The sequence below is a fragment of the Taudactylus pleione genome, unplaced genomic scaffold, assembly GCF_031769625.1.
Source record: "Taudactylus pleione unplaced genomic scaffold, aTauple2 ptg000009l, whole genome shotgun sequence".
Classification (NCBI taxonomy): domain Eukaryota; kingdom Metazoa; phylum Chordata; class Amphibia; order Anura; family Myobatrachidae; genus Taudactylus; species Taudactylus pleione.
In genome coordinates this window covers 12,592,191-12,614,203 of record NW_028284412.1, presented here as the reverse complement: position 1 = coordinate 12,614,203, position 22,013 = coordinate 12,592,191, and the positions used below count along the sequence as shown (strand labels likewise).

Below are 22,013 nucleotides of genomic sequence, written 5' to 3'. Positions count from 1 at the left end.
TGCAATCGCATGATGCGAATAGTAATATCGCCACATGTACTAAAGTGTGAGTTTATCTCATTTCCAAGATGGTGTCGCTGCGATTCAATTTCAAACTGATCTTGTCTCAGCCAATAATCGAGCTTCGACAATAGCGTGTGAGAATAGCAAAAAACCTGCACCTGCGAGGTTTTTCCTGCAGGTGCGGGTTTTTTGCAATTCTATTAGGGGCGTGTGTTTTTTAAAACACGCGCCGGGAGGTTTTTATTCTCACACCTCCTGAGCAAGGGTGATTTTTCCGAAAATCGATTATTTTAGGAGAAATCACCGTGACTTGCTCTGACACCCCCGCGGCACCCCACCCCTGAGGTCTAATTAAGCAATTGGAGGTATCCAATTAGCTTAATTAGTCCTTAATTACTTACCTCCTGCTGTGCTGTCTTCTTCATCCTGCATCAGGAGCCGGCTCTTCTGCAGCATCGGTGAGTATGTCAGTGTGTGTGGTGTATGTAAGTGTGTATTAGTGTGTGTGTTCCTGTCAGTGTGCCCCTGCAGTGTTAGTGTGGCCCCCTGTAATGGGCGCTGGGAGAACTACATCTCCCAGCAGCCCTTGCCCCTCCCACCAGCCCCTGGGACTTCCAGTAGCGGTACTGGAGAGGGGCTCCAGTAAGAAGAGAGGGGTGGCCACTGGGAGCCGCGGAGATGGCTGGAGAGCCCCGGCCAGGTAAGTGATGTTTTTTTTTTATTAAAAAAATATGCGGAGCGAGGTTTTCACAGCTGAAAACCCCGCGTCCATTATTTTTGGAATTGAATACCGCGGATATCGGGAGCGCACATACCCGCGGTTTTTCTAAATTGGGCGCAAGGTTTTAACCTCACTAAACTTCGTGCCCAATTGGATATGCACCAAAGCAAGGGAAATCTCTGTGCGAACGTAATCGCAAAACAATCGCAGCACATGTGTAGTGCGGCATATACACATGCGCTATGGAAAACAATCACTCGATCCAAATAATTCCATTGCATCCGTCTCTGAATCAGGCCCTCTGTACGAATCCTATCGGCTGTGGCATTAGCATAAAGTAGCAGTCGCGCAGTGGAAAAAGATGCAGTCAGAGCTGCATTAGTCTGCACATCTGAATTCGTTCCGCAATGTGGTTTTGCTAAGGTGCAAATTGCTTTTTTTTAATTTACTTCTAAAGTCATGCAAGATACGCTAGGAAAACAGGTGCACATTCAACTCTCCTTTTTGATTCATCAAAACTAAATGGCCCTGTAACCATGCGGAAACACTTATTTAAGTTACCGGGCCTTTCATCATCAGGGGTCCGAGGACCCCTGATATTCAGCAAACTCCGAAAAATGAAAGTTAACACAGATTTGTAGATTTATACAGAGACGCCCATCGGTGATGTCTCTGACCCGCCGAATGTGTACAAAGACGCACCATCGATCTTCTGAGCAACCCTATGTCTTTATCAGAATGTCCGTCGGTAATCAGCCGCAGGAGCCATTGGACCTGTGTACACAGACGCAATCGCAGGCTGAGACATGCCCTGAAACGATTGTGACACGCCTGCATTTGAGTCGCCACCCCCTGTTACTTCCCACAAATGCTCACTGACTGTCCAACCGCCTTCGGTAATCCATTGGGACATGTGCGGAGTGCGACTCACACACATGCACAGTACAGAAATAATCCCTCAGCTACATAAACATTTTGTCTACCTCTGAACCAGCCAGTCCAGGTCTGGAATCCCTAGGGAAGTGGGGACTCCCAAAAAAATGGGGTTCCCATTATTAAAAAATATTAATAATTAATATTGTATTTTGCTGATGCACTACAGGTCCCAGCAAGCCTGCCAGGGCATGATGGCACTTGGCACACCACAAGTGCCAGCATGCCCCGACATGTAGGGCCAATTGGCAACTGTACTCCACCTGTATAAAAAATATTAAAATGATGACAGTAGACAAACACTGTACAGTGCATCCGGAAAGTATTCACAGCGCTTCACTTTTTCCACATTTTGTTATGGTACAGCCTTATTCCAAAATTTTATAAATTAATTTTTGTCCTCAAAATTTTACACACAATACCCCATAATGACAACGTGTAAAAAGTTTTTTTTAGATTTTTTGCAAATTTAATAAAAAATAAAAAAAAACTAAGAAATCACATGTACATAAGTATTCACAGCCTTTGCTCAATACTTTGTTGATACACCTTTGGCAGCAATTACAGCCTCAAGTCTTTTTGAATATGATACCACAAGTTTGGCACACTTATCTTTGGGCAGTTTTGCCCATTCCTCTTTGCAGCACCTCTCAAGCTCCATCAAGTTGGATGGGAAGCGTGGGTGCACAGCCATTTTCAGATCTCTCCAGAGATGTTCAATCGGATTCAAGCCTGGGCTCCGGCTGGGCCACTCAAGTACTTTCAAAGCGTTGTCCTAAAGCCACTCCTTTGATAGCTTGGCTGTGTGCTTACGGTCGTTGTCCTGCTGAAAGATTAACCGTCCCAGTCTGAGGTCAAGAGCGCTCTGGAGCAGGTTTTCATCCAGGATGTCTCTGTCAGGGCCGGATTAAGGGAGGGGAGACAGGGGCGGTTGTCCCTGGGCCCCCACACACAGAGGGCCCCCACACAGGGTCGATGTGACCCTGCCGATAACAGGTGCTGGCGGTACCTGTTCCCGGGAGGAGGGCGCTCTGCAGCTGCATGCAGCAGCACAGTCAGTGCTGCTGCATCAGCTTGGGGCAGGGCGGTAGTGCGGACGGCGCATAAGTGCCGTCCGCACTACACAGCACAAACACACAGCCGCCGGCGCCGGCAGCTGTGTGTTTGTTTTAGCAGCCGATGAGAGTCAGTCAGACTCTCATCGGCTGCTGCTCCCACTGCCGGAGCCTCCGTCTTCCGGCTCCCGCAGCGGCTGATGGGAGATCTCCCATCATGCAGAGCCGACCGGATGGAGGAGCAGACGACGGAGCAGGGATTAAGGTAAGTGGAAGTTGTTATTTTGTGTGTGTCTGGTGGGGGTACTACTACTACTAGGGGCACTGCTGGGGGGGGTACTACTACTACTAGGGGCACTCCAGGGGGGGTACTACTACTACTAGGGGCACTGCAGGGGGTATTATAAGGGGCACTGCTGGGGGGTACTACTACTAGGGGCACTGCAGGGGGTACTATTACTACTCGGGGCACCTCTAGGGGGTACTACTCGGGGCACTGCAGGGGGTACTACAAGGGGCACTGCTGGGGGGGACTACTAGGGGCACTGCTGGGGGGACTACTATGGGGACTGCACACTGGTGGGACCACACAGCATAGAGAGGGATTACTACTAGGGGTACTCCTGAGGGGATTACTGTTGAGGGGGGACTGCTACTGGGGGCACTGCTGGGGCAGACTGCTACTGGGGGACACAGCATAGAGGGGCATTACTACTAGGGGGACTGCACACTGGTGGGACCACTACTGGGGGACACAGCATAGAGGGGGATTACTACTAGGGGTACTCCTGGGGGGTTTACTGTTGAGGGGGGACTGCCACTGGGGGCACTGCTGGGGAAGACTGCTACTGGGGGCATGGCTGGGCTCGGCTCGACTCTGTGTGACTTGAAGGGGCCCCCTGCAACTTAGTTGCCCTGGGGCCCCCACAAGCCTTAATCCGGGCCTGGTCTCTGTACATTGCTGCATTCATCTTTCCCTCTATCCTAACTAGTCTCCCAGTTCCCGCCGCTGAAAAACATCCCCACAGCATGATGCTGCCACCACCATGCTTCACTGTAGGGAAGGTATTGGCCTGGTGATGAGCGGTGCCTGGTTTCCTCCAAACATAATGCCTGGCATTCATGCCACAGAGTTAAATCTTTGCCTCATCAGACTAGAGAATTTTGTTGCTCGTGGTCTGAGAGTCCTTCAGGTGCATTTGGCAAACTCTAGACGAGCTGCCACGTGCTTTTTACTAAGGAGTGGCTTCCGTCTGGCCACACTCCCATACAGGCCTGATTGGTGGATTGCTGCAGAGATGGTTGTCCTTCTGGAAGGTTCTCGTCTCTCCACAGAGGAATGCTGTGGCTCTGACAGAGTGACCATCAGGTTCTTGGTCACCTCCCCGACTAGGGCCCTTCTCCCACGAACGTTCAGTTTAGAGGGCTGGCCAACTCTAGGAAGAGTCCTGGTGCTTCCGAACTTCTTCCATTTACGGATGATGGAGGCCACTGTGCTCATTGGGACCTTCAAAGCAGCAGATATTTTTCTGTACCCTTCCCCAGATTTGTGCCTCGAGACAATCCTGTCTCGGAGGTCTACAGACAATTCCATGGACTTCATGCTTGGTTTGTGTTCTGACATGCACTGTCAAGTGTGGGACCTTATATAGACAGGTGTATGCCTTTCAAAATCATGTCCAAACAACTGAATTTACCACAGGGAGACTCCAATTAAGCTGTAGGAACATCTCAAGGATGATCAGTGCAAGCAGGATGCACCTGAGCTCAATTTTGAGCTTCATGTCAAAGGCTGTGAATACTTATGTACATGTGATTTCTTAGTTTTTGTTTTTTTTATTAAATTTGCAGAAAACTTTTTACACGTCATTATGGGGTATTGTGTGTAGAATTTTGAAGACAAAAATTAATTTATTCCATTTTAGAATAAGGCTGTAACATAACAAAATGTGGAAAAAGTTAAGCACTGGGAATACTTTCTGGATGCACTGTATTAAATAAAAATAAACACTCCCCCAATACACTTTAGTTTTCCAATGTATTACTCACTCAATCCATGTGGAGGACTTCTCTTCGGTCCATGTAGCATCCCGGATTCTTGGCAAAATTAAAAACCCTTATGGATGATGTGACTGCTCCTTACGATGTAAAGAAAATTTTAGTTCATGCTATTTATAGAAAAAAAAGTCTCTGGGGCAGCTAATACCACTTTCAGACAGAAAATGGCAAAAAACTCGGCTTTTACCTGGCTTGCCAGGTTTTTTGCCATTTTCTGTCTGATACCCCTTTCACACTAAAAATGAAATTACCGGGTAATTCACTTTTACCCGGTAATTTGCTAAACAACCTAGGATTTTTCCCTGTGTGAAAGGGTCATCCCGGGTCTCCGACCCTGCAAAAAACCAGGGTCGGAGATCCGGGAATTTAGTCCCGGGATCAGTGGTGTAACTAGGGTATTTGGAGTCCAGGGCAAATTTAAAAATGGAACCCCCAACCACCCTATGTGCGTGGTCAGTTAAAAATGGGGCGTGTCAACATCACACACCCCTTTATCGTCACTCTGCACCTAAACCCCGGTAGTGCTCCTTATACAGTACCCCCAGGATGCAATGTCCCCAGTTGTGGTCCCTCTTATGGAGGCCCATAGTAGTGCCCCTTATACAGTACCCCCAGTAGTGGTCCCCCTTATGCAGCCCCTCATTAGTTCCCCTTATTCAGTGCCCCCAGTAATGGTCCCCCTTATGCAGACCCTCATTAGTTCCCCTTATTCAGTGCCTCCAGTAGTGGTCCCCCTTATGAAGTGCCCCCAGTAGTGGTCCCCCTTATATAGTGCCCCCAGTAGCAGTCCCCCCAATGCAGTGTCCCCAGTAGTGGTACCCCCTTATGCAGTGCCCTTTATATAGTGCCCTCAGTAGTGGCGCCCCCTATGCAGTGACCCCAGTAGTGCTCCCCCTTATGCAGGCTCCCAGCAGTGATCCCCCCCTATCCAGTGTCCCTTATACAGTGCCCCCTGTAGTGGTCCTCCCTATTTAGTGCCCCCAGGAGTGGTGGTCCCCCCAGTGCAGTGCCCCTAGTTCCTTATAGTGACCCCAGCATTAGTCCCTGCCTCATGCAGGCCCCCAGTAGTGGTCCCCCTTATGCAGGCCCCCAGTAGTGGTCCCCCCTATCCAGTGCCCGTATACAGTGCCCCCTGTAATGGTCCTCCTTATTTAGTGCCCACAGTAGTGGGTCCCCTAGTAGTAATCCCCTTATATAGTGCCCCCAGTAGTAGTTTCCCCCCCAGTAGTAGTCCCCAGTAGAGGTTCCTCCTCCCGATGCAGTGCCCCCAGTAGTAGCCCCCCCCAGTTGTAGTCCCCAGTAGTGCCCCACCCCCAGTAGTAGTAGCTCACCCACCCCCCAGTAATGGTGCCCCCAGTAGTAGTCGTAGCTCCCCCCCCAATAATGGTGCCACCAGTAGTAGTAGTAGTAGTATCTCCCCCCCAGTAATTGTGCCCCCAGTAGTAGTAGTAGTAGTATCTCCCCCCCCCCAATAATGGTGCCCCCAGTAGTGGTAGTAGTATCTCCCCCACAGTAATGGTGCCCCCAGTAGTAGTAGTATCTCCCCCCCCCAATAATGGTGCCCCCAGTAGTGGTAGTAGTATCTCCCCCCCCAATAATGGTGCCCCCAGTAGTGGTAGTAGTATCCCCCCCCAGTAATGGCGCCCCCAGTAGTAGTAGTAGTATCTCCCCCCGTTCCCGGCAGTGCAGACACACAAGTTACACAAAAAATAAAAATAAATACACTTACCTGAATCCACGCTCCAGCTCTGGCCACTGCCCCGCCGCACGTCAGTCCTCCCGGGTTGGCGTGCTTTTCATTATGGGAGAGACACACACACAGCCCCTGTGCCACCAGTCCCACGGCGCCCAGGGCAGGCACGTGCCCCTCTCGCCCTGCCCTAGTTACGCCACTGCCCGGGATGACCCTTTCACACAGGGAAAAATCCTGGGTTGTTTAGCAAATTACCAAGTAAAAGTGAATTACCCAGTAATTAAATTTTCAGTGTGAAAGGAGCATGAGCAATGCTGAGTTGTCTTACTACTCACCAGACCAGTCTGTTGTCCAGGGCTGGCTTGAGGGCTGTTCGATCAAAGCGACCACACATAAGTGCCACCCCATAGGTGGCACAGGACTGTGGGCCAACTGGGAACTGTACTCCACCTGTATAAATTATATTAAAATGATGACAGTAGATAAACACTGTACTCAAAATATTGTATTAAATAAAAATAAACACTCCCCCCATACACTCTCATTTTCCCATTTATTACTCACTCAATCCATATGGAGGACTTCTCTTCGGTCCATGTAGCATCCAGGATTCTTGGCAAAATTAAAAACCCTTATGGACGATGTGACTGCTCCTCGCGACGTAAAGATAATTGGGAATGGTGGCAATCGCCTATAAACTAACTTATGGCCGGCTCAGATGCAGCCCAGGCTTACTGGGGAGGCCAATATGTGTGGGTCTTATTGTGTTTTCTGCAGGGACCAATGTATGTGTTTCTCTTCTTCCTGTGGGGCCAATCTGTGTGTGTGGGAGGAGGAATGTTCCTGGGGCCAACCCAACTGTTGTCTATCAGCTTCTTGGCTCCCACTTGAGTACTGTAACTTCAAGCTCTTACTCAAGTTACTGCAACATTTTGCGATGTTGGTGGCTTCGAGGTGCGTGCATGGAAGGCTGGCATCTCATAGAAGTGCCAAAACAGACTGTTTAAATATATGTTAGGCTAACACAAAGGTTTGTTTAACAAACTATTCATACCCAGGAAAGGGAAGTCAGGCTTTAGAATTCCTATTAAGTGGCAATGAAAGATTGCGCGGGGGTGAGGTAGGGAGCAGGCGTGAGTGGATTGCAGGGGAGGGCATAGCGGAAGGTGGCGGATGCATTTTTTTTTCAAAAAAATACCATGAGAAGTGTACGGAGGGGATTTGCAGGGACAGAGCTTTATGTGGATGTTAGTACATCCAAGTGATATTTTCTAATATATCACAGTACAACTGCATTTTATATGCGGATTGTAGTGAATATCTTTTTACTATATTTACAAAATAGCCAATATGGGATGAATGGTCCTGATATTAAGTATATATGTGATTTATGGAATCTGGAAATTTACCAGTGTAAGACTGTGGCAAAAAATACCATGACAAGTGCCGAAGCATGCAAAAACCGACCGTCGCTAAGCCCCGCCCCCACAATCGAGGACCCTCCAGCGACAACCCCCCTCCCTTAATTACACTTACCTGCAGTGATCAGTGCTCCGGTGATGTCTTCCGTGGCTCCGTTCAGCTGACAGCCCATCTTGCACTGGGACCGGGCCCCAGTGCAGGCTGGGAGACCAGCTGACCGGAGGGAGGATATCACGGGAGCCCCGATCACCGGTCCCTGGACTCAGGTAAGTTTTTTTTTTTTTTACAGTGTATCAGCGTCTGGTCTGTTTAGACCACACAGCTGATCACTGGGGCCGGCTCCGGGCCCTGCTCTGCCTGTTAGAGCAGAGCAGGAGTCCGGTAACCGTGGAATACCCTGGATAATGCCACCTCCAGGTGGCGTTATTATCACAGGGCTTTCCCCTGTATTTTTTCACAATTTATTTTTAGTAACTTTGGCCAGATCACATTTCCCATTACAATGAAATGTGATCTGATTACTAAAAATATGTTATAATTAGGGCTTGGAGTAGAATTTTATGAATTCTACTCCAATTGCCCTTTAGTAACTTTAGGTGAAACTAAAATAATGTGAAAAGGGTGTGAAAATACCCTTTTTCACTTTATTTTAGGGGTGAGCGGGTTCGGATTTCTGAAATCCGAACCCCCCCGAGCCCCCCCGATCCGAGTCCGATCCGAGTCAGGCTCGACTTTTCCCGCCTGACTCGGATCTGAAATCGAGGCAAAACGTCATCATCCCGCCTTCCGAGTCTCGCGGGTTTTGGATCCTATATAAGGTACCCGCGTCGGCGCCATTTTCTCACTCGGCTGTGGACAGTGAAGAGGGAGGGTGGGAGTTAGGGCTGTGTAGTGTAGTGTAGTGTAGTGCTGCTGTTGTCCACTACTTCAAAGTCCATAGGGGCTGGCTGTGTTGTGCTGCTGTTGTTAATAGGGGCTGTGTCCACTACTTCAAAGTCCATAGGGGCTGGCTGGACTGTGTTGTGCAGTCAGTTCTCCATAGGGGCTGTGTCCACTCCAAAGTCCTGTGCAGTGTCCCAGTCCTAAAGGAGTGCTGTAGTGTTGTCCAGGGGGTGCTCTGTCCATCAGGGGTGCTCCCCCCAAGTGCTAAAAAAAATAATATATTTTCTGTGTTTGTGAATTGTGTGCGCAGTAGCCGCACGTGCATCAACAAAGTAGTGCCAAGCGTGCGCCTGTGTCATAAGTAAAGGGCCGGCTGGCTTGACCGTTAAAGGGTGCTGTAACCCCCGAAAGTACACTCCAGTCCAAACCAAAAAAAAATTATTTTCTGTGTTTGTGAATTGTGTGCGCAGTAGCCGCACGTGCATCAACAAAGTAGTGCCAAGCGTGCGCCTGTGTCATAAGTAAAGGGCCGGCTGGCTTGACTGTTAAGGGTGCTGTAACCCCCGAAAGTACACTCCAGTCCAAACCAAAAAAAAAATTATTTTCTGTGTTTGTGAATTGTGTGCGCAGTAGCCGCACGTGCATCAACAAAGTAGTGCCAAGCGTGCGCCTGTGTCATAAGTAAAGGGCCGGCTGGCTTGACCGTTAAGGGTGCTGTAACCCCCGAAAGTACACTCCAGTCCAAACCAAAAAAAAAATTATTTTCTGTGTTTGTGAATTGTGTGCGCAGTAGCCGCACGTGCATCAACAAAGTAGTGCCAAGCGTGCACCTGTGTCATAAGTAAAGGGCCGGCTGGCTTGACCGTTAAGGGTGCTGTAACCCCCGAAAGTACACTCCAGTCCAAACCAAAAAAAAAATTATTTTCTGTGTTTGTGAATTGTGTGCGCAGTAGCCGCACGTGCATCAACAAAGTAGTGCCAAGCGTGCGCCTGTGTCATAAATAAAGGGCCGGCTGGCTGGACCGTTAAAGGGTGCTGTAACCCCCGAAAGTACACTCCAGTCCAAACCAAAAAAAAATTATTTTCTGTGTTTGTGAATTGTGTGCGCAGTAGCCGCACGTGCATCAACAAAGTAGTGCCAAGCGTGCGCCTGTGTCATAAGTAAAGGGCCGGCTGGCTTGACCGTTAAAGGGTGCTGTAACCCCCGAAAGTACACTCCAGTCCAAACCAAAAAAAAATTATTTTCTGTGTTTGTGAATTGTGTGCGCAGTAGCCGCACGTGCATCAACAAAGTAGTGCCAAGCGTGCGCCCGTGTCATAAGTAAAGGGCCGGCTGGCTTGACTGTTAAAGGGTGCTGTAACCCCCGAAAGTACACTCCAGTCCAAACCAAAAAAAAATTATTTTCTGTGTTTAGCCGCACGTATATATCAAATCGATATAACATAAATGGAGGACCAAACTTTCTCCGATAAAAATAAAATAGAGAAAGATCAAGAACCACTTCCTCCTAGTGCTGAAGCTGCTGCCACTAGTCATGACATAGACGATAACATGCCATCAACGTCGTCTGCCAAGGCCGATGCCCAATGTCATAGTAGAGGGCACATACAATCCCAAATGGCAAAGTTCAGGAAAATGACCTTGAAAAAGACATTTAAATCAGCTGAAGAGAAACGTAAACTTGCCAATATGCCATTTACGACACGGAGTGGCAAGGAACGGCTAAGGTCGATCCCTAGTATGTTCATGACTAGTGGTTCAGCTTCACATGACGATGGAAGCCCTCCTCCCACTAAAAAAATCAAAAGAGTTAAGCTGGCAAAAGCACAGCGAAGAACTGTGCTTTCTAAGAAGATATCACAAATCCCCAAGGAGAGTCCAAGTGTGGTGGTGGTTGCGATGCCTGACCTTCCCAGCACTGGACGGGAAGAGGTGGCTCTTTCCACCATTTGCACGCCCCCTGCAAGTGCTGAAAGGAGCACCCACAGTCCACTTGCTGATATGCAAATTGAAGATGTCACTGTTGAAGTACAACAGGATGAGGATACTGGTGTAGCTGGCGCTGAGGAGGAAGTTGGCGAGGAGGATTCTGATGGTGATGTGGTTTGTTTAAATCAGGCTCCGGGGGAGACAGTTGTTGTCCGTGGGATGAAAAAGCCCATCACGGTCATGCCTGGGCAGAAGACCAAACATTCCACCTCTTTGGTCTGGCAATATTTCTATCCAAATCCGGACAACAACTGTCTTGCCATATGTACCATATGTAAAGGTGAAATAAGTAGGGGTAGGGACGTCAACCACCTAGGAACATCCTCCCTTATACGGCACCTGCAGCGCGTTCATAAAAAGTTACTGTCAAGTTCAGAAACTTTGGCTAAGACCGTAAGCAGTCCAGGGACACCTAAATCCCATTGTCCTGTTGTATCCAAGCGCCTGCAAACCACACCATCAACTCCCTCCTCGTCAATTTCCTCCTTAGTCAGGATCGGAAGTAGTCCTGCAGGCCATGTCACTGGCATGACTGACTCTCCTATCCGGGATTCCTCTGGAGGATCCTGCATTGCTACGCCTACTGCTGCCGCTGCTGCTGTTGCTGCTGCTGGGAGTCGTTCATCATCCCAGAGAGGAAGTAGGAACACCACTACTTTTACTAAACAATTGACCCTCCAACAGTCCTTAGCGAGGAGGATGAAGTACGACAGCAGTCATCCTGAAGCAAAACGTATAACTGAGGCCTTGACTGCTATGTTGGTGTTAGACGTGCGTCCGGTATCCGCCATTAGTGCAGTGGGATTTAGACAATTGATGGAGGTAGTGTGTCCCCGGTTCCAAATCCCGTCTAGATTCCACTTCACTAGGCAGGCGATACCGAGACTGTACAGAAACGTCAGAAAAAGTGTCCTCAGTGTCCTGAAAAATGCCGTTGTACACAATGTCCACTTAACCACGGACATGTGGACAAGTGGAACAGGGCAGACTAAGGACTATATGACTGTGACAGCCCACTGGGTAGATGTATCACCTTACGCAGCAACAGCAGCAGCGTCACCAGTAGCAGCATCTCAGAAACGCCAGCTCGTTACAAGGCAGGCTACGCTGTGTATCACCGGTTTCAGTAAGAGGCACACCGCCGACAACCTCTTAGAGAAACTGAGGGAAATCATCGCCCAGTGGCTTACCCCACTTAGACTCTCCTGGGGATTTGTGATATCTGACAACGCCACCAATATTGTGCGGGCATTACATCTGGGCAAATTCCAGCACGTCCCATGTTTTGCTCACACAATAAACTTGGTGGTGCAGAATTTTCTGAAAAGCGACAGGGGCGTGCAGGAGACGCTTTGGGTGGCCCGAAAAATTTCTGGCCACTTTCGCCATTCAGCGACTGCGTGCCGAAGACTGGAGCGCCAGCAAACACTCTTGAACCTGCCCCGCCATCACCTGAAGCAAGAGGTTGTGACGCGGTGGAACTCAACCCTCTATATGCTTCAGAGGATGGAGGAGCAGCAAAAGGCCATACAAGCCTATACATCCACCTATGACATAGGCAAAGGAGGGGGTATGCACCTGACTCAAGCGCAGTGGAGAATGATTTCCGTGTTGTGCAAGGTTCTCCAGCCCTTCGAACTTGCCACACGTGAAGTCAGTTCAGACACAGCCAGCTTGAGTCAGGTCATTCCCCTCATCAGGCTTTTGCAGAAGCAGCTGGAGAAAGTGAAGGAGGAGCTAAGACGGAGCGATTCCGCTCGGCATGTGGGACTTGTGGATGAAGCCCTTCATTCGCTTTGCCAGGATTCCAGGGTGGTCAATCTGTTGAAATCAGACCACTACATTTTGGCCACCGTGCTTGATCCTAGGTTTAAAGCCTATGTGGTGTCTCTCTTTCCGGCCGACACAAGCCTGCAGAGGTGCAAAGACCTGCTGGTGAACACACTGTCAGCTGAAGCGGAACGTGACACGTCAACGGCTCCTTCTTCATTTTCTCCCGCAACTGGGGCTGCCAGGAAAAAACTTAGGTATCCTAAGCAACCCGCTGGCGGTGATGCAGGGCAGGCAGGACCAAGTTTGGACATCTGGTCTGGACTGAAGGACCTGGCAACAATTTCTGACATGTCTACTGTCACTGCATATGATACTGTCACCATTGACAGAATGGTGGAGGATTACATCGGTGACAGCATCCAAGTAGGCATGTCAGACAGTCCATACCTGTACTGGCAGGGAAAAGAGGCAATTTGGAGGCCCCTGTACAAGCTGGCTCTATTTTACCTATGTTGCCCCCCCTCCAGTGTGTACTCCGAAAGAGTGTTTAGTGCAGCCGGGAACCTTGTCAGCGAAAGGCGTAGGAGGTTGCTTCCACAGAATGTGGAGAAGATGATGTTCATCAAAATGAATTATCAGCTCTTCCAGGGAGACCAGCCTCCAGAAGGTACAGAGGGACCTGTGGTGGTGGATTCAAGTGGGGACGAGTTAATACTTTGTGAGGATGAGGATGTACACACTGAAGAGGGTGAGGAATTGGTGGATGAGGAGGATGAGGATGACATCTTGCCTCCGTAGAGCCAGTTTGTGCAGGGACACATTAATTTCCAGCTTGTTTTGTGGGGGCCCAAACGAACCAATCATTTCAGCCACAGTTGTGTGGCAGACCCTGGCGCTGAAATGATTGATTTGTTAAAGTGTGCATGTCCTGTTTATACAACATAAGGGTGGGTGGGAGGGCCCAAGGACAATTCCATCTTGCACTTCTTTTTTTTCTTTGCATTATGTACAGTTTGGGGCCTAGTTTTTCTAACTGCCATCCTGTCTGCCACTGCAGTGTCACTCCTAGATGGGTCACGTGTTTGTGCCGCCCACTCGTGTCGCTTAGCATAGTCATCCAGCTACCTCGGTGCAACCTTTTGGACATGAAAACACTATTGTGAGGTGTTCAGAATAGACTGGAAATGAGTGGAAATTAAGGTTATTGAGGTTAATAATAGCATAGGAGCAGAGAAACCAACAAATTCTGTGATTTTAGCTGTTTTTATGCTTTTTAAAAAAAAAATACAGATCCAAAACACAAAACCCAGAACCCAAAACACGGAAGGGTGGTTTTGGCAAAACCAATCCAGATCCAAAACACGAAGAAAGATCCAGATCCAAAACCAAAACACAAAACACGAAAAGTGGCCGGTGCACACCCCTACTTTATTTTAGTAAAAATAATGTTAATAAATAGAGCCCAGAGTAACAATGTGTAACCTGACATTAGAGTTAGGGGTGGTTCCCTCAGGCAGTGGGGCCCACTTGGAAATTTCCATGTACCCCTGTGGGCCAGTTTGACCCCGAATATACTACACCTCACACTAGCCTTTGATATTAAACTTTTCACCTTTATTCATCTCTGGTTAAAATAGGTAGAATTTATAAATGCTTGAATTTAAAGGGGATTATAAAATGATGTGTCATATGATAATTTTAAATTGTATTAAACATATTCAAGCGCTAAATTTGTAAAAATGTGAAAATCAAAAAAAAACTTTCACCTGCAGAAACATCTAAAGAGCTGTTCGAAAGACAGTGAGGAGTAGGTATAGGAACAAATATCTCTGTACATAAAGAGATTCAAGATAAATAATAATATTAAATGTTCCTACCAATATGCCCTGTGCCGACCCGCCCCCTAAACCCAAGATGTCATGAATTACTTCATACTTAGGGGGTGGGGCCACTGATTCTGGGAGGTAGAGGACGCTCTGGGCAGCTCTACAGGGTGCCGTCTCAGGTACACTGCAAGCCACATGCAGGTGTCGTGGGACAGCGACTGTGTCATCCTTAGGGCCCTGATTACTGTGTGATGACAGAGGTCACACACCCCTTAGTTACAGCCCTGGTTCCTTCTGTTTGCTACAAAATTGTGATTGGTGAAACTTGTTGACGTAATTAAATGGTTATACGCTACAAGCTCACAATAACACAAAAAGAAGGTCGCACCAAAGAGAAAATATCAGTTATCCATTCATGCAATATGACCCATATAAATAATAAGATAGCTTAATTACATATTTTGTGGTGGTATGGGGTGCTACTCCCGGACCCGTAATATTGATTAATCAAGAAACAAAGAAAAAGGGGTCCCTACATAGGAATGCACCTATAATTGCATGGATGTACTCATTATAACACTTAACCTTTATTAATATTATTAATAAACATACAGTTACAAACAAATTCAGCTAAATAAAATGGGTATAGATAAGTGAAGAAAATATTCAAGTGAAGAAAATATTAAAATAAATGCTGTGATTGTCACTATGTCCCATTAATTGTTTGGCTGCTTCTATAGAGAAAATTATTTGACCAATAGTTAAGTGCAAGTATATCAAATTCTATACAAAAAGATGTATCAGCCTACCAGGGAATTATTAATTAACAACATCTAAATATCCCCACAGGTTATAGAGATTATTGGTAGCAGGATATGTAAAAGAGATACAATTTCTCATAATCCATCCCCTCACATTACTGAAACAATATGTCTAATTATTTATTTTAAGTTCTCAATTGATACACGCGCTCAGCTACGTGTGATTATTGAATTCACAATGCTGAATATACATTACTAATAAATGCAATTATGTGGTCAACAGCTGTATTTATTCCAGTATTATTTATATAAACGTTCTCATACAATATAAATTAACAGATGAGGGAACTCAATTTATCACTTACATTGATTGATCGTTTAATATGAATTAACAGCTGTTCCAATAACAGCTATATTGTGATATGTTGGATCGGAAAACTGCTACATTAACTCCTTTAATGACAACACCGCACCTTAACTATTTATTAGACTGTAAGGGCTACCATATTCATTTCTCTGCTGACAGTTAAATATAAGACTTGTTCACAAATTGTAACCATATTGCAGTCACAATCTATCAGCAGTATATATCTTCTAAGAGAGTTCACCGCTATGATAGATGTGATGACAGCGCTCTGGTATCAGTTCTCCAACATGTGCATAACAGCAGATAGCAGGGATAGCGCAGCCATAATTAATTGACAGCGTGTCGCAACATCATCACTATTCGGTTTAACATCACTACAGTATTAATCCCCACTCGTGGTCAGTATAACATGCGCTAATATGCGCTAAAGTTTTAGGCTGGTAACAGATCACTGGCAGCATGTAAATTTATTTAGACAATCACAGCTAAACGCCGATGCGCGTTTCGCTGTAGCTTTATCAGAGAGGCAAGCCGACCGCTGTCTTTCACAGTTCTTTTATATGTTGAACCTCCAATCCCTACACAGTATTGTCTTTCAAAAAAAGCAGTCCATTTTTATGATTGGTTGTCCTATCATTCATCCCATTGCTGTTAACTCCTTTTATATCAGTATAACCCATAATTGGATAAATATAAAATAATACCTTAAATTAACTGAAATATATATATTAATATACACTATGTGTTTGATGGCTGGCAATAAACATACCAATTAGCAACACAAATTGTTAACATATATATGTATCTTCATATAGACACAAATATCAATTATAAATGAGCTAATATAACTATAAATATATATATATATATATATATATACATGTAAAAAACACATACATACAGAAACACACATATAATTATTAATAGTAAATAAAAATAAATATAAATAAATAAGTGTATTGTTGACATATTTTATTAGTGCTAATTTATAGTGTATCAATATAATTTTAATTAAATATTAATAATATTACAATAAATCGATGAAATAAATATATAGGGCCAAATGTAATAGGGTGAGAGTTTAGAAAAGTGAGAGTTTCTGACATTTTTAAAACTTTGCCAATGTAATAGAGGCCAAACACAAAGTAACGGAGTGAACTTGCATGTTTTTTTTAGCCTAAAAAACTCTCACGATTTAAAATCTCAGAAGTTTTCCCATTTTGAAGATAAAACTCAACCAATGTGACAGTTTACTGCTAAACTCTCACATTTTCTAAACTCTCACCCTATTACATTTGGCCCATTGTGTGCTAGTTTTCATAATTATTGTAAATTGGTGTAAATTACTGTGGATTATATATATTGTATATCAGTTAATTCCAACATAAAATCTATTTACTGTAATTAGTGTGTTGATATCATTAAACATTAATTGTGTTATAGTATCCTAAATAAATATAAAAAAATGCTAGTGTTCTCACATAATTAGTGCAAGTTAATAAATATTACTGTAAATTATATAAATCATATATATTTATTATGCCCAACATGAATTATTTGTAAATGAATGTAAATTAGTGTAGAATATATATATCAGTTATTTACATGAAACCCTTTCAGCATCTCAACCATAGAGGTACCAATATTATATAGATGATTATCACCTCTATAAACTGTCATCAGTCTACAAAAACATTGAGAATTATTATTTTCATTAAGTCCTAATGGTGTAACACTATTCATCAAAAAGATTTGTCTAGTTTCTTTCTTGAGGAGTTCCTGAGTTATATCACCTCCTCTAAGGCCACGGTTTATTTTCTCCATTCCAAATGCAATTAAACCATTGCTTCTACCTTGATGGTAATGCAAGAAGTGTCTGGCTACACTGGTTAAGGTTTTCATCCTGCTGCTATCTCTGTGTGCATTATTGATGTTAGACACATGTTCCAGTATCTTCTTTTTCAATTGTCTTTTTGTCATACTGACATATACCTATCCACAGGGGCAAATCAAACAGTATATAACTCCCAATGTTGAGCAGTTAATGAAATCCCTTATCACATCTCTTTCCATATCTGTTTACATAGTAATATCTTCTTACCATAAATTCACAGGCTTTACAATGTCCACATTTATGGGAACCAGTGTTTTATTCTTTTGATTTCTTCTTAATCTCAAAGTGACTATGTGTCAGACAATCCTTAAGATTTTGTGACCTTCTTCAACTGATACTAATCCTCGGGCCTAGGACTGCTGCCAAGTCCTCATCTGTTTTGAGTACATGTAGATGTTTCTGAAGAGCAGTTTGTAAGCTCTTCCATTGTTTGCAAAATGTACCCACAAATCTTATTGGTTGTTTTTGTTTAATCTTTTTACCAGTATTATTCTGATATAGAAGTGTATCACTATTTCTCAACTGGGTCTCCTGATATGCTTTTTTAATAATCTGATTACTATAACCACAATATTTTAATCTTCCTTCTAATTCCTTGGCTCTTTTCTGAAAATTCTCTTCTGTGGAACAATTCCTTTTCATTCTGAGAAATTCCCCTTTTGGGACACTCTTTTTTTGTAGCTGGAAAATGAGAACTTCAATAATGCAGGATGCTGTTGGTTGCTGTCTTTTTCCTGAAAACATCTGTTACTAAGTTACCTTCATCATTAATCTGGATAGTAAGATCCAAAAAATTTATCTGTAAAGGGTCTATTTCCACAGTTAGTCTTAGATTCAAGGTGTTATTATTAAGTTTGTTTATGAATTATATTAGACTATTTTCTTCTCCTTCCCAAATGATGAAAATATCATCTATAAATCTGGACCACATAATTAGCTTATCTGTGTATAAAGAATTGCCTTCCGAGAAGACCACCTCCTGCTCCCACCAGCCTAAATACAAATTAGCATATGTTGGGGCACATGTACTGCCCATTGCAGTCCCCCGCACCTGCAAATAATGTTTCTCATTGAATATGAAGTAATTTTTCGTCAGAATGAAGTTCAATCGTTTTACAATAAAAGCATTAAATTCATCATCTCTCCTCTCCATATTCAAAAAGTATCTCACAGCTTGTAATCCTGAGTCATGATTAATGCTTGTATATAGGCTTTCCACATCACAAGTGGCAAGTATGGTATTTTTATTAAGGGAGATGCCATCTATTTTTCCTAATAGGTCCATTGTATCATGTAGATAAGACGGTAATTGTGTTACATGTCTTGTAAGATGTTTGTCTACAAAATTACTGGCTTTCTCCCCAAGGCTTCCAATGCCAGACACTATTGGGCATCCTGGGGGATTATATTCATTTTTATGTATTTTGGATAGCAAGTAAAATGTTGCGGTTTTAGGGTTGTCTACCCATAAGTAATCAACATCTGTTTTTGTAATCACTCATTCTTTAAATGCATTGGTAATCATATTTTGATATAATCTCAAATAATTTTGAGTTGGGTTGAAAATCAGTTCTTTATAACACTCAACATTAGTTAATTGTCTCTTAGCTTCCCATAAGTACATCTCTTTAGGCCAGATAACGACGTTTCCACCTTTGTCAGAAGATTTAATTTCAACATCATCCCAATCTTTAACTTCATCAAAAGCTCTTTTCTCATCCCTATTTAGATTAAACTCTGTGTTTTTCTGACATAATTGAATCTAATTCCTTGGATACCAATTTCACATATACCTCTACTTGTGGACAAATTTTCATATCTGGTATAAATGTTGATTGTTTTTTGAGAATAGGTCTATTATGACAAAGGAAGTGGCTGCCAGTACTTTCCTCAGCTAAATCTTCCAACATCACAAGTATACTTTCATCTTCTTTATCCAGATTAATATAGGATTGTTCCAATGAGGCTTCAAAGTGGTGATCCGTTCTTTTTTTGAAAAATTTGTGTAGGAGTAGTTTACGTGCAAAGAGGTTAACATCTTTTCCCATTCAAACCTATCTAGGTTTTTCATTGGTGAAAAGGATAACCCTTTGCTCAACAGAGAAATGTGTTCTTCACTTAGAGTTTTATTGGACAAATTAACGATCCTGAGCGATCCTGAGTGTATCTAATTGTTCATCTATCTTCTGAAATTCCTCCTCTGTATCTGAGGCATTTATTCCCACTTGGATTTGTTGTTTCTTTTTCTTAGATCTCTGACCCCCTCTACATGTTTTTTTGTATTTACTCCTATAGGTTCCTCCACAATTTCTGTACCTCTCCCTAAAAAACTCCTCCCTCCAAAGGAATTATTTTGTGCCTCATTATCTGAAGATTCAACTTCTGAAGTTGAATAGATAGCTGTTGGTTCCTGATTTCTCCTGCTTCTTTCTTTATTCCATCTGAAGATTAAGTTTTGTGAATAATCATTTTTATCTCTCGTGAATTTCCTTCTCTTTTGCTCTATAATAAGTTTCTCATTCTGACCTATTTCACCTTTAAATTTTTCAAATGTCTTCTGGAATTTCTCCAGGTTCTCAAATGTTTTTAACTTCTCTCCTAATTTCTCTATTTCTTTAGTATATTCATCAAACATTATATCGTCATGCTTGATTAGCACTTGCATCAGTTCCTGAGAGCATTTCAGTAGGGCTCCTTCCCATTCTTTCTTAAGATCCTCCGTTGCCAGATCATATGCCGGAATGAACCTTGGGTCTCAAACCTCTCGGAGTGAGATTATGTTTAATATAACATTCAAAATTCGTTTTACTCCAGAAGGTTTTGGTCTGTTTCATCCAAAAGAACTTTGAAAGAGGTCATCAAGCCAATTATCACTAATCCCTATCGACGTGTTATCCATCAATATTTGATCCTTATTATCATTCATCTGGCTTTGTCTATTATCTATTTCCCTAGAGATACTAAACGTTGGATTACTCATGTTGAAATTAGGTTTAAAGGAAATTCTCAAAGGCAATAAAGAGATTTTTGTTTTTTTGCCGGGTGTCAGTCCACCCAGCGATGCAAGTTCTGGGATCCATGGTGTCCACCTTTGACATGGTGGAATATGCCCAGTTTCATTCCAGGCCTCTGCAGGGGCTGATTTTCTCCAGGTGGAACAGATTACCCCAACGGATCAAAGCTCAGATAATGGTGCTCTCTCTGGAGGTGCGTCTGTCTCCGTCTTGGTGGCTACTGACTTCTCATCTAATTAAGTTAAGGGTCACACCTTTTGGATACTGGACTGGGTACTCCTTACAACGGATGCCAGTCACCGGGGCTGGGGTGCAGTGACCGATCCACACTCTTTTCACAGCCGTTGGACAGCAGTCGAAGCAACCCTTCCAATCAACATATTGGAACTTCGGTCTGTGAACAGGCTGGTGCTGGCCAAGCACATACTTCACGGAAAACCTGTGCAGGTTCAGTCCGACAACGCCACCACGGTGGCTTACTTCATCAAGGAGGCACTCAAAGTCAGGCAGCAATGACAGAAGTGTCACGCATTCTAACATGGGCAGAGTGTCATCTCCAGACCATTTCGGCAGTGTTCATTCCTGGAGTTCTCAATTGGGAATGACGTGCATCCAGGGGAATGGTCACCTCACCAAGAGGTGTTTCAACTCCTAGTCCAGAGGTGGACCTCATGGCCCTCCTGACACAATCACAAATTACCAGTGTACAGGTCCAGAATAAGAGATGACGAGGTAACCTTGGTGGATGCTCTGTCAGTGAAGTGGACCTTCCAGTTTGCATACCTGTTTCCTCCAGTCTCCAGTCTCCCTTCTTCCTCGAGTACTTTGGAAGTTCAAACAAGGCACAGTCCTGCTGGTGGCTCCAGCTTGGCCCAGACGTCATTGGTACTCAGATCTTCAGAGTCTCTCCATTGATGCTCCGTTCCTGTTGCCTCAACTTCTGGACCTGTTGTCTCAGGGTCCTTGTCTTTACCTGAACCTGGATTGTCTGTCTTGATGGTGTGGCTCTTGAGACATCCCTCCTAAGGTCCAAAGGACTCTCTCGCTCTGTCGTCAACACAATCCTTAGAGCGCATAAGCCAGCTTCTTCCAGGATCTACCACAGAGTGTGGCATACATATTTCATATGGTGTCGTCCAAGAAATTACGACCCTCAGGTGTTTCGGATCTCCAGAGTCATGGCCTTCCTTCAAGCTGGATTGGACCTCGGTCTACGCCTGGCTTCATTGAAAGTGCATGTCTCTGCTGTCAGTATGGTTCCAGCGTAGACTTGCTCCATTACCAGAAATCCACACCTTCCTCCAGGGTGTCCTCTGGATTCAACCTCCCTTTGTCCCCCCAGTGGCTCCAGTGCCAGTAGTTCTTCGGGTCCTCCAGGGTCCTCCATTTGAATCACTAGATTCGGTGGAACTCAAGTGGTTAACAGCTAAGACTCTTTTTCTTCTGACGACTGCATCCGCCAGGAGAGTGTCAGAGTTGGGGGCGCTCTCCTGTCGCTCCCCTTTTCTGATATTTCACCAGGACAGGGCTGTGCTTCGGACTCACCCTGGGTTCCTTCCTAAAGTTGTTTCTAGTTTCCATATTAATGAGAAAATTATAGTCCCGCCCTTTCAATCACCAG

General features: G+C 44.6%; 1 protein-coding gene across 1 annotated transcript in view; it reads left to right on the top strand.

Annotated features, from left to right (window-relative positions):
- BTK (Bruton tyrosine kinase) overlaps positions 1–22,013 on the top strand; it is a 172,239-nt gene that overhangs the window by 127,727 nt on the left and 22,499 nt on the right. The gene's annotated exons all lie outside the window — the stretch shown is intronic.